General features: G+C 36.1%; 1 protein-coding gene across 1 annotated transcript in view; it reads left to right on the forward strand.

Moving 5' to 3' along the window:
* GRIK2 (glutamate receptor, ionotropic, kainate 2) overlaps positions 1 to 13891 on the forward strand; it is a 417408-nt gene that overhangs the window by 241877 nt on the left and 161640 nt on the right. The window lies entirely within an intron of this gene.

Below are 13891 nucleotides of genomic sequence, written 5' to 3' on the forward strand. Positions count from 1 at the left end.
ACTGGTTTAGCTCTTCCGTGGCATATGCCTAAGTCAAAATATGGAATAGATAGTATTCAGAATTTATTTCTGAAAACAAATATATCTTTTTTTTTTGTGACAAAACATACATCTTCATTAATCAATAGAAGTCAGACCTCCTCTTCTGATAGTGGATCTGAGACTTTGTCTTAGAGAAATTTCTGTGTATGTAATGTAAACACATAAATTACTTGATATACACAAAGAAGAGGAACATCTTTCTTGAAGTTTTAACAATAAAGTTCAAGCAGCAAGACAAAACTATCAACATGTACTGAGGAAGCAAAGTGATGCAGTGTGTGTCAAAACAGATACTATTACAATTACTTGTTAATGAGTAAGGCAGGCATTACTTTATGTCCTTCAAAGCATGCTTTCCCAGTTGGTCATGCCAGTTGAATTCAGTCTCCTAGAAACATTTTAGTCAATTTGAAAATTACGTCATTGTCCCTTTTTGTATTTATTTGGGTGAGTTGCTTGATATAGAGACATTTGATCAAAGAGTGAGATAAAACATATTCTGCACATCACTGTCATTTAAAATAAGAAGAAGGGGAGGCTGTTTTATAGCTAATTCAAGTGAAAACTAGTGATGGCAGAAACTGCATGAATAGCTTGAAGAAAAATAATCACTAATCTTGTTTCAATTTGCTTTAAGATTTCAGCAGATGGGTAGAACTTGTTAATCAAAATAGTCATATTTACTAGGAGGGTTGTTATCTTTGTGCTTTTCTAGTAAATAATAATCTGGTATTGCTGTTGCAACAGATGTTGATTATGCCTAGCTACACACTTTTAAGACGAATGCATGGGAGAACTATATTTATATTTTCTTTAAATGTGTGTATGTATTATACCTAGTACGCATACATAGAAAACAAACAGATATTTAGCTAGACTCTCTGTCCATCTCTTTACATGCATATTTTTACACATTTATAAATGCATAGGCATGCATAACTATTAGATTTGATTAGTTGTTAGGTAGTATCATCATCTGGAACTAATTTTCCATGATTGGGGTGGATATTGTGGAAGTATTTCTTACATAATTCTTCAGAAGCAAAGAAAAAATCACATTTTGGTATGCTTCTATTATTCAGCCCTAAAGCTTTCTTGAACAAGCACTAGTATGGCCTCCTAAGCTTTTCACTAAGATAATCTTGAAATACAATGCATTTGAAGAAGTTGCAGCAGTAAAATATGTGGAACAGAATCTTTTCCAATCCTTTCCTCTTGATAACACAGAATGGAACGTGTGTTCTTTTTTCCCATAGATAACATATAACTAAACTTAGATTAAAATTTATTTTCCCTTTTGAAATCATGTTTACTTAGGAGTCAGGAAAGTTTAGATACTGTGTTAGTGCATTATGGAAGATGTAGTCTAACTTCTTAACCTGGATCATAACTTTTACTAGTGTCTCAATTTCTCAGTTGTTAAAATTTTCCTTCAAATTTTTCTCTGGTTTTATATATTCTTATTTTGTAATCTATTTGAATAAATGCAACTTATTTATGCATCTGTGCCCTTTATTTGCATGCATATTATGGGTAAATTTTATTAGCAAGCAACACTTCAGACCTCAGAACTGATGTGCAAGAATTTAGAGAATTCCAGATAGACAGTTACCACATTTGATGTTTCTATACATTTAGTACTTCACGTGGCCCATTAGCTTAGTTTTTCAGTCTTTCTTTTACCTTAGAGAATATTTTTTAAATTGTCAAAAAGTTTGTTTTGTGTAAAGTGATTTAATAAACTCAATTACTATTTTTTTTGAAAGTTTAAAATGATTCTGCCTACATTTTTCAACCTGAGTTTCTAATTAAAACAAATAGACTACAGAATAAAGACAGTTCTGAAAGTTGGCATAGTACTTACATCTATTTGAAAAATATTTTTAGAATTTATTTTATTTTTATCTGCTTGTTATATTTTAACTGTCAGTTACTTAAGTTCAGAAAGAGGGTACTATGCTGTGGTATATATCTTTACAAGGGTAGTTTGTAGCATTTGTTATTCAAGAATAAATAAAATGGATAATTTCTGTATAGTATGTGTGTAGAAAGGAGGATGCACAATTTATATAAATATAAAAAGTACCAAATAGAATAAGTTTTTAAATAAACTGTTTAAATCGGTGTTTAGTCACTTTACATAGTTATTTGGACTCAAAAGTGTAAGTGAAATGAAGATAATGCTATCTGAACTGAGCTCAGCATATCATGTCAGTCTCAGGCTTGAAATTCTATAGTGTGAACAGAGACTGAAGACTTTACATAAGGCTTTGTGTGTTTTCAATCTCCTTTCCCATAGTTTACTTGCATATCTTCTTTCTTTGACTGTTTTACTTAGTGTTCACATACGTCATCATTCTGATATTGGTCTCCAAAGAATGACTAGTTTCCTTTTGAATAAATGGTAAATACAGAAAGTGAAAAATGAGTTCAGTGATTCCTTCCCTTTGATGACTGAATGATAATGAATTCTTGTTGGAAAAGACAGTGGTCTTTATAGCTGCAAATGGAAGAGAAATAATTCACTAGGACAGCAAATACAGATGAGATTTCCCTATGAAAACAATTTAAATTGAATTTCTCCAGTTAAGCAGTCTGATTTCTTTGCCACAATTTTACCGTCCTCTGGTTAATTCAAGACAAGGGTGTTAGATATTTGGGGGAGGGGGAGCTAAAATCCAGGTATCTGCATCCTTTACAGATGCATTCTTCATAAAGAAGTATTCTTTATACTGACTTGCTGTCTTTGGTTCAAGAACTTTATTCAAGGATAGATTGATTGAATTTGTTTTGAACTGAATTATAAATTCTGGAGATGTCAGGTCGTTCTGTGGTGCTAAAAGTTGTTATGGTAGTGTATTATATTGTAGGAGATATATAGTGTGAGTGTTTAAATTATGTTCTCCTATAGCTAGCGGATACTGATAGAATAAAAATATATAATTTTGCTTTTTTTCTGTTAGACATTCTACTTTACAGCTCCAAAATTACTTCAAAACAGTTTTATTGTTTGGTTCTAAAACAGGCAAAAATCACTATTTTGTACTTCCCCAGAGATAGAAATGAAAGTGAAAAATCCACTGGGAAGTAATTTGTTATTATTGTATACCATTAAAATAACATTTTTTTTCTTTGACTCTGTTTCAATGATTCTTCTACAGCACAAAGCTTATGCATTACAAATAGACTCTAAATCTTGCAGATTTTTTATGATTCATAAATAATTACAGAAAAGCACCAATTTTTAGATCATGACTGCTCTTTTTATTATATGTGAGGTTTAAATGGGAACTTTTCTTCGTATCTCAGAGGAGTAGGATTTTCAGCTTGGAGGAAGTTAAGACTTATGCAGTTGGACAGTTGGAAAGCACTACTTAATTTGAATTAACTTTAGACATAGCTTTGTGTTTTACTTCAGTATCTTTTGAATTTTTTAAAATCAATATCTTAGTAAATAAATGCTTACATACAAAATGCTTATGTTTATGAAAATAGTAGTGGTCTTCCATTCTCTCAAGAAGAGAATAGTTTCAGAAGTTTATATAAATCAGTTTAAAGTGTTTCTGGAGACATCTTCCTCCAATAACTTGTTACTTTTCTTTTTTTTTTTTTTTCTAATTTAAGGTCCTTATGTTCTTGAAGGACTACAGCCAAGTTCTTTGTATTACTGTGTAAAAGTGAAAAAAAGCTTCCAGTAAGCACCTATATAGATTTTGCTTGCTTTCATTCTGAGACAAATAAAAATCTGTATGAGTAAAGGAATTTAAGTTTCTTCCATCTTTTTATATTCTTTTCTCTTCCTCCACTTTTCAAATGCAGTTTCATCACATTGTTTAGACTCTATCTCTTTCCTTCATACTTACAGCAAGTCCTGCCATATAGAGCCTCATAAGTTTAGGCTAAGGAGCTTCTCTTGTCTCTTCTCCTCCAGGATAGATACAGTCTTCCTCCTTGTAACTTTTGTGCAGAAGGTCTGACAGTTGAGATTTTCAATACAGTGCAGGACAGTTTAGCCATGCCTCTTTCATTAATCAAAATCTCAAAAAATTTGACAGTAGTAGGGAGTTAGAGACTCTATAAGAGAAAGAAAGATTGAGCATTATGTCTTTTTGCACCAACATTATATGTGCTGGACAACAAAACCTGTGGTCTGTCAGTGCTCTTTAGAGCACCGTATCTGCTTTATGGCTGCCTCATTGTATTAGTGAAAACACTGGTCTGATGTCAACATTTTCAAAGCTATGTGTAACACTTAACTCCTACTGAAATTTTTTCAAATGATGCTCCTAAATTAATGTACTGACACTTACTCATATACTACTACTTGTTGAACATTATTATTAGTCCATTTTCAAAATATTTCTCCACAGAGGATCACTGGATTGTAACACCTTCCTTTAACAATTTTTTTTTTTATCACATAGAATGCTATTCTATTCACCTTCTCCTTTCTGTATTACTCAAAATGACTTAGTTGTTTTTTGCAAGACTCCCTAGATTTTTGCTAAGGGCTCCTGTGCTAATCATCATCAGGTTCAAATAATAAGAATGTTTCATAGGACAACCTAGTTAGTAAACCAGAGGCAGAATGTCAGTAGTGACTTCAGAAATGTGTTTTGCCTTACTTATCTGAATTTGGAAAATTCAGGACTTTGGCACAATGGTTTATCTCTCTTCCTTTGTGGCTAATATTTATGACTGTGAACTGTCATTAATTTCATATTTCTTTAAAAATATTATAGATGTCTGTCCTGGTTTCAGCTGGGATAGAGTTAATTGTCTTCCTAGTAGTTGGTATAGTGTTATGTTTTTGAGTTAGGTATAAGAAGAATGTTGATAACACTGATGTTTTCAGTTGTTGCTAAGTAATGTTTAGTCTGAAGTCAAGGATTTTTCAGCTTCTGATGCCCAGCCAGCACGAAGGCTGGAGGGGCACAAGAAGTTGGGAGAGGACACAACCAGGGCAGCTGACCCAAACTGGCCAAAGGGGTATTCCATACCATGGGACGTCACATCTAGTTTAGGAACTGGGGGGAGTGGGGGCGGATCACCGCTCGGGGACTAACTGGGCATCAATCGGCGGGTGGTGAGCAATTGCATTGTGCATCACTTGTATATTCCAATCCTTTTATTATTACTGTTGTCATTTCAGTAGTGTTATTGTTATCATTATTAGTGTCTTCTTGTCTGTTCTATTAAACCGTTCTTATTTCAACCCACGAGTTTTACTTCTTTTCCTGATTTTCTCCCCCATCGCACTGGGTGGAGGGGAAGTGAGTGAGCGGCTGCGTGGTGCTTAGTTGCTGGCTGGGGTTAAACCACGACATGGTGTGATATTCTTGAGTCTAGTACATGATCCCCTGTAATATCTAGAACTTAATTTTATAGAGTTGCTACCTAATAAACTCCTGAATTTCTGCAATTTATTATTCAGCTGAAGTGTGGAAAAATTCATTAATTCCTTTTGAATGTCATTTTGAATGTGCTTAGATGCCAGCTGGGGTCAAACCATAACAATGTCATAGTTTAAACAGATATATCATCTGAGTAAGCATAAAAAAAAAAAAAAAGGCCTGAATTGTGACACGAATGGAGATTGAAAAGATTCTCCAGAGAATGTCTTTATTTATGACAAAATTTGAGTGCACTGCTGGTGAGAAGTTAAACTGGTGCCAATAGAAGAATATTGAATTAGTATTGTAATATCTTACTTCGAATTTGCAAGAAAGGTTTCAAACTATTTAGGCCTTAAGTTTAGAACATTCTTCTATATCAGTCTTTTTAAATATTTATTTCAGTCACATTAACAGCTATAAAATTATCAATTTAAATCCAGAAATGGTTATTTCTCCCTCTTTAACATGTTTTCCATTAACTCATAATATAGATTAACCATGTAATCATGTAATGATATATCAGAAAATAAAAATGGATAGAAACATATCAGAATGCAGAAGTGATTCTATCTTATATTTCTGCAAAAATCTACTTTTTTTCCCTGACCCATCTTTCTCCATCTAAACCTACATCTCAGACTTCTCTTAATGTTCATCTTGATTATCTTACTCTCAAATTCAGTAGAACATCACCAGAATGAATCTCATTATTTTTTACTTGTCTTTTTTATTCCTTTATTCTTGTCATGTCTTCTATAAATCTTGAAAAATCAATCTTTTTTTTTCTTGCCCATACAGTGAAGTAGTTCTCAGGCCACACCTTTCTTTTGTACGTTTGCCTGCAGCAGCGGACCCTGTTTCTGTCTTCTGATAAGTTCATGAATCCATTTCTTGAGGTCCATGTTCCTTGCTGGTTTGACCTAACATTTTAAACGTGTGCTTTTCTCTTATTGTGCTGCATCAGTGCAGGAAGGGGAGCAGAATGAAGCACCCATAATGGAAGGGGAAATGGCTAGTGGCCTGCTAAGCATTTAGACACACACAAGTGTATGGGGCTGGATGGGATCCACCCAAGGGTTCTGATGGTGCTGGCAGAAGTGCTCACCAAGACACTTTCAACCATTTATCAGCAATCCTGGCTAACCAGGGAGGTCCCAGTTGACTGCAAGTTAGCAAATGTGATGCCCATCTACAAGAAGGGCTGGAAGGAGGATCTGGGGAATACAGACCTGTCAGCCTGACCTTGGTGGCGGGGAACGTTATGGAGCAGATCATCTTGAGTGCCATTGCATGGCACATGCAGGACAACCAGGCGATCAGGCCCAGTCAGCATGGGTTTATGAAAGGCAGGTCCTGCTTGACCAACCTGATCTTCTATGACAAGGTGACCTGCTTAGTGGATGAGGGAAAGGCTGTGGGTGTTGTCTACCTATACTTTAGTAAAGCCATCTCCCACAGCATTCTCTTGGAGAAAGTGGATGCTCATGGCTTGGACAGGTGTACTCTTTGCTGGGTAAAAAAATGGCTGGATGGCCGGACCCAAGGAGTTGTAGTGAAAGGAGTTAAATCCAGCTGGCAGCTGGTCACAAGTGGTGTTCCCCAGGGCTCAGTATTGTGGCTAGTTCTGTTTAATATCTTTATCAATGATCTGGATGAGGGAATCGAGTGCATCTTCAGGAAGTTTGCAGGTGACACCAAGTTGGGAGCGAGTGTTGATCTGCTTGAGGGAAGGAAGGGTCTGCAGAGGGATCTGGACAGGCTGGATCAATGAGCTGAGGCCAGTTGTATGGGGTTCAACAGGGCTAAGTGCCAGGTCCTGCACTTGGGTCACAACAACCCCATGCAACGCTACAAGCTTGGGGAAGAGTGACTGGAAAGCCGCCCAGCAGAAAAGGACCAGGCGGTATCGGTCAACAGCCGGCTGAATATGAGCCAGCAGTGTGCCTGCCCAGGTGGCCAAGAAGGCCAACAGAATCCCAGCTTGTATCAGAAATAGCGTGGCCAGCAGGACCAGGGAAGTGATTGTCCCCCTGTATTCAGCACTGGTGAGGCTACACCTTGAATATTGTGTTCAGTTTTGGGCCCCTCACTGCAAGAAAGACATTGAGGTGCTGGAGTGTGTCCAAAGGACAGCAATAAAGCTGGTGAAGAGTCTAAGGAACAAGCCTTCTGAGGAGCGGCTGAGGGAACTGGGGTTGTTTAGCCTGGAGACAAGGAGGCTGAGGGGAGACCTTATCACTCTCTACAACTACCTGAAAGGAGGCTGTAGGGAGGTGGGTGTCGGTCTCTTCTCCCAAGTAACAAGAAGAATGACAAGAAGAAACAGCCTCAAGTTGTACCACGTGAGGCTTAGATTGGATATTGGGAAAATTTCTCCCCCAAAAGGGTTATCCATCATTGGAACGAGCTGCCCAGGGAAGTGGTGGAGTCACCATCCATGGAGATATTTAAAAGACGTGTAGACATAGCACTTAGGGACATGGTTTAGTGGTGGACTTGGCAGTGTTAGGTTAACAGTTGGACTTGATGATCTTAAGGTTCTTTTCCAACCTAAATGATTCTATGATTCTATGTTTTAAGTGCTTTATTTCCATATCACTGTTCCTGTTTGAATCATGAGAGCATCATTAAAACTCCTTGATATTTTATTTTTGTGTTTTGTAGAAACTGTTAGTAACATTTGTTCACATTTCAACAGAGAATTTGACTGTGAAGTGAATCCTAAAATAGATTTTTTTTGTTTCCCAGTTAAGAGAATTTACTGACTGTAACTGTTGTTATCAAAAACATTTTTTTGTTAGAAATTCTTTTGGGAAGTATTTTTCAATCAATTAATGATTAATCAATTAATAAGTGAATTTCTCTTTGAAATTTGTTGTTCTGGTTTTGGTACTCTATAGAGGAAGGGAAACAAAATCTATTCAACATTTTAATTAAAAGAGATTTTGACAAAATTAGAACTTTAGGATCAGATGTTTAGTTTAGGATCATATGTTGACCCCCAGTCAATTTGGTGTCATAGTGATTTTCCTTTTGAAGACTTGGGTAAAGACTTGTTATCATGGAACTTTCTGACTTCAATAAAATAAAAGAAAGCTAGGACACAAGTTTTTTATCAGCTATCTTAGAAATTATTCTTCCCCTGCTACTATATCATGTGAACGGTGAGATACCAGACAATGATATGCATAGTTTACATTTTTTTCTACTTGAGTAAACAAGCAGAAGATTTTTGTTAGAGGAAAAAAGTATTCATTTCATTTTGATGCTATTCTCTCTGTCTTAGTTCTCCATACTTGTGGTATTATTTTTAAGCTCCTTAGAACTGATACTGCTCACAGTATATTAAAATACATTATAACATGTCAAGCACTGCAAAATGATTATCGAGTCTGTTGTTAACACTTTTCTTGTCTGAAAAAGAATCAACTTCAGAGTAAGATATCTTTCCACCAGCATCTGCAAAATGAGTGTGCATCTGTTGTGAAAGTACTTGTGCAACCCCCCGCCAATAAAACAAAAATCCCAAACCCACAGAAACTCAGAGATCTGCTTAATTTGCTTTGTTTTCTGTTTTTTGCAATGATACTTATTTGCATTCTTAGAAGGGAGAACTGGGTGCATATAATTGCAGTATTTTATTTGGTAACACTTTAAAGTTTAGTTCTTAAAGTTTGGCTTTACAAAAAATGTGTTTCTGCATTCTTGAGGTGGTAAAGCTTTATTATAAATGTACTAGTTGTTGAGTTTTTTTACATTTCTTTCCTTTGAAGGACCCTTTCTTTAAATATACAAACTATAGAAAACCTAAGTACAATATATATGTGAACCAGTTTAAAAAAGAGATCTTACTTTTTTTACACATTAATTGTCCATTGAAATTTGCAGTTGATCATCACTTTTCAGCAAAAAAAAAAAATAAATTTCCTATTCTGTCTTCCTTTAAAAAGGAGCTGTGTTGAGAGCATTAAATATACCTTTTTTTTTTTCTTCCTATTAATAATATTATTCTAAAGTCCTGGTAATCTTGGGCAGATTTTCTTTATTCAGAGAAGTGGTATCTTTGACTTGTGTTCATTAACATATTAAAATAGATTTTTTTATGACCATCTTCTGTGCATGTCAAGGTATTTGCTGAGATAATTAACATTATGGCAGTCTTGTTAATTTTGACTCATGAAAAAAAAGAGGTTTATCCGTGAAAAGCATGGAATTTGAGAGGGTAAAAAACATGATAGTTTTATGAAACAAGGGCAGCTCATGTAATAGATGTGAAAGGTAATTTTTGACAATGCCTACCTTTATTCAGTGTTATTACATAAACAAGGTACTAATGATTGCAGATGTTCTCAAAAAGGATTATTTTGATACGAACTCCTTTTTTCAGATACATATTTAGAACCTATTTAACATCTTAAATCAGGCCTCATAAAGTCAATTTAATGTAGAGTACAATTCCACAGATTAGAATATTGTATCCAAGAGGGGAAGACAGGGGAAATGCCTAAGTGAATGTTTTGATAAAAGGTGCCTGTTGGAGCACTAGCTACGTAGGCTTCTGTTTTAGCCAATAGAGACCTAGTGCAAAAAATTATACCAGAGCTGAGAGAGAAATTTGGCTTATCTTCTAAACCTGTGTCCAGTGGATTAATTCAAGTTAGATGCTCCATGATCTCAAGCGCATTTGCATAAGGCAGCAGATGTCATAGAGGACATCCCTCCTATTCTAGAGCAACACATTTGAGGATGGGTTGGCTGTTCGGGGTATCTTTTATGCAGTAGACACATTCAGGAACACAAAACACTTTTCTAGAACTTGGTCAGCTGAATTGCTTTTTAGGCTCCATCATCTGTATTGATTAGACCTTCACTGGCTGTGATGGGAGTTTAAACTGCTACAGACTAAGCCGGTAGCCCACACGTAAGTGTCTGGTGCCACTTGAGCTTCCTTGAGCTGTCCAAGACTCCCACATAGTGCTATCAAATCTAAGACCTATGGGAGACCCTTTCATTGATGGAACAGCAACTAGAGGCATGGGGATATCTTAAAGCATGTCACAAGCTCTAGTCCAATATAGAAAAGGGCTTGGAATAAGAGCCCAGGAGTCTGCCTTTTGGTGTTAGCTCACATGTAGGTTGTGCTTGAAGGAATTTTGAGGTTACAATCTATGTTTACAAAATTATATTTGTATTGCACTTGCTACAGTATTCATTGAGTGTTAATCTTATTTTTTTTTAATTACTGTCAGTAAATGTGAGTAGATAAATTCCTCTCTCAGAAAAGTATACTAAGACTTTTCTGAATGCCGATACTTGTTTATACAAGCAAACATAGCTGTTTTCTCATGGAATTATGCTATTTTCCAATTAGTTTTCATTATCCCTGTCACCTATCATGCTTGTATTCGGAGCTGGAAAAAATAAGGATTACCATGAGAAACTATAATGTGGAAAAACAGCTGTCTGAAGACCGTTATCCATTAAGAAAGAAAATAGTAATTTTGCTAACAGTGCCTTCATAACAAGTTTTGGGGGTTTTTTGTGTTCCTAGTTTTTCTGTACCTTTAAATAGATCATTTAAGCTGTCTGGATAGAATGCCTGTCTTTCATCTGGTTGTATAGTTTGTTGAAATATTTTTTCATTAGGCTAATAGCATGAGATAAATTATCTCACAAATCTTGGTTTAAATTAATCTTTTTAGATAAAACATCATGGGTTTTGTCCATTTTTGCCTGAGGAGTAACCACATCTATTCATCATAAAAATAAAAAAAAGGCCCAACAAATCTGCATGTACTTTAGTTTCACATTCAAAAATAGGCTTAATAAAGCCTATATCTTTTTTTTAAATACATGATTTCTGTTGATGGGGTGGTTTACATGGTGCATAATATTACTCGTCAACACAACTTGTATTCATAGACAGAAAGTTATTTTTCATTTCTTATGCTAGGGAATATTCAGGCTGTTCAGACTAAGGAAAATAAGTAAGAAAGGAGAGAGAATGCAAGTACTACTGTTCGAGGTGGCAAAGGTAAGTGTTGCACAGATCTTTAATGAATAATAGGAAGAAGTGAGTGATCATGTGAGTGTAGTAGATAATGTAACAGGCTTAGAAGCTTATGTCAAGGGAAATCCAGTGGGACCCACTTCCTTTCTAGTGGGACTCGAACCCACTAATGCGCCTCTGTTTCTGGTGGGACTCAAACCCACACTTGTGCCTCGAGTGTCCACCGCTGACTGAGGAGAGAGACACGGACAGAGTATAGAATTACAAAGGATTTTTTCTTAAGCAATGCGCATGTGATGCCCCAGCCTAGTGCTTGGGCACCCTGATATTGAGGAAGGCAGGGTTTATATATGTTACAATACAGTTGTGTAGACTAATAAAATCACCTGTGTTAAGGGGTAGGCTAATCATTTGCCATTGTTTGTGTAATAAGGGCGTGCTTATCCCATGCAGGATCAGTGTGTGCTTATCCAGTGCAGGTGGTTAGTGGTGTGTGTTAATCTTCATTGTTCTAAACCTGTGCAGGTGGAGTGGTTTTGTACTGGGTTCTGTCCGTTGCTGTTTTGAGAACCTTGAGTTCATTGCTAGGCTTGGGTCACAATACTTTTCTATTGTCTGAGAGTGTTTCTTTGCAATCTGCTGATATTGGTTCTTAACACTTCACATCTACATTTTTTAAATGAAGGTGTGTGCTGCTTTTGGCTGGGATAGAGTTAATTTTCTTCATGGTAGCTAATATGGGGCTATATTTTGGATCTGTGCTGAAAACAGTGTTGATAATGCCGAGATGTTTTTGTTACTGCTTAGCAGTGCTAACACACAGCCAAGGCCTTTTCTGCTTCTCACCCCACCCTACCAGTGAGCGGGCTGGGGGGGCACAAGGAATTGGGAAGGGACACAGCTGGGACAGCTGACCCTGACTGACCAAAAGTATCAAAGGGATATTCCAGGCCATATGGCGTCATGCTCAGTATATAAGGCTGGGGGAAGAAAAAGGAAGGGGGGACGTTCAGACTTGCAGTGTTTGTCTTCCCAAGTGACCGTTACGCATGATGGAGCCCTGCGTTCGTGGAGATGGCTGAACATCTGCCTGCCCATGGGAAGTGGTGAATGAATTCTTTGTTTTGCTTTGCTTGCGTGTGCGGCTTTTTCTTTACCTGTTAAACTGTCTTTATCTCAACTCATGAGTTTTCTCACTTTGACCCTTCCGATTCTCTCCCCCATCCCACTGTGAGGGAGGTGAGTGAACAGCTGTGTGGTGCTTAGATGCTGGCTGGGGTTAAACTACGACAAGGTGAAAAGTGTTCAGGACTCCTTCAGAGGGAGGGTTTCAAGGTCTAGAAGTAAGGCTAAAGAAAACTGTGAAATTTTAGGTAAAATGTCATCAAATAAATTATATTACAGGGAAATATTTTAATGTTATGTCCTTAATACACTGAGGAAATCTCAGCTCAGTATACAAGATGTAATAACATATACTAAATTCTGAGCACTCACAAACCACTCGTTGGTTTTCAGTTTGAATGAATGTCATTGAAAGGAAGATAAATACTCAGCTCAGCAGAAGCTGTAACATTTTACCCGTCTTTGAATAATTTTCACCCACAGAATCCATAAATCTATCTTGGTTTTGGAGTTTCCAAGTCTTCTTTGCTCATAGATTTCATTACAAAATGTCTCGTTCAGCTATAAAGCTTTCACACTTTTTATAATAATTACTCCTTTCCTTTTATGAGTTTACACCGGATACATTGAGCAGTTTTGCATTACAAAAGTGGAACTTAAATTGTCATTTAATACATAATGTATCGTACTTACAGAGGAGTCTAAGCTCATCTCTAAGTACAAAATTTAAGCTATATTTTTGACAAACTATGTGAGAAAGTTTGTTTTTTTTTTTCAAATCTTAGATCTAAGCTAGCATCTGCAACTGAATCTAAGCTGTCACATGATACAAATTTTAATCATGCTAAATTTTTTCTATATATAACAGAAACTTGAAGTCTGATCCTTTGGGGAGATGATGTTTTGAGGGGTAACCTTCCATAAACCACATAGTGTTTTGGCAAGTCTGCAGTTAAGTTATGTTGTTGCTTGAACCAGCAACTCTGGTGAATATAGATGAATATAGATGGTAAGCTGAATGCCTACTGATTTTTGCTGAAGTTTTTGTATGTTATTTTCTAGTATCTTGCCATTTTATTTTATTTTTACCTACGCTCTTTAAAAAAAAAAAAACCTCCCTTTTTTCTGTACTCTGTGTATATGTTTAAAATACTACTGTTTGTATTTCAGTTTTCTTATCCTTATCTGCTTGTATTTTCAGCTTTCTTATGTTTTGTTTATAATTTATCTCTTTCCTGATTTATCTGTTTAGCCATTTGAAGGCCATCTGTTGTGAATGCATTTTTATTTCTTGGTATATATTTATTTACCTTGCAGA

This window comes from Haliaeetus leucocephalus, unplaced genomic scaffold (assembly GCF_000737465.1).
Source record: "Haliaeetus leucocephalus isolate CR32 unplaced genomic scaffold, Haliaeetus_leucocephalus-4.0 Scaffold384, whole genome shotgun sequence".
NCBI lineage: Eukaryota > Metazoa > Chordata > Aves > Accipitriformes > Accipitridae > Haliaeetus > Haliaeetus leucocephalus.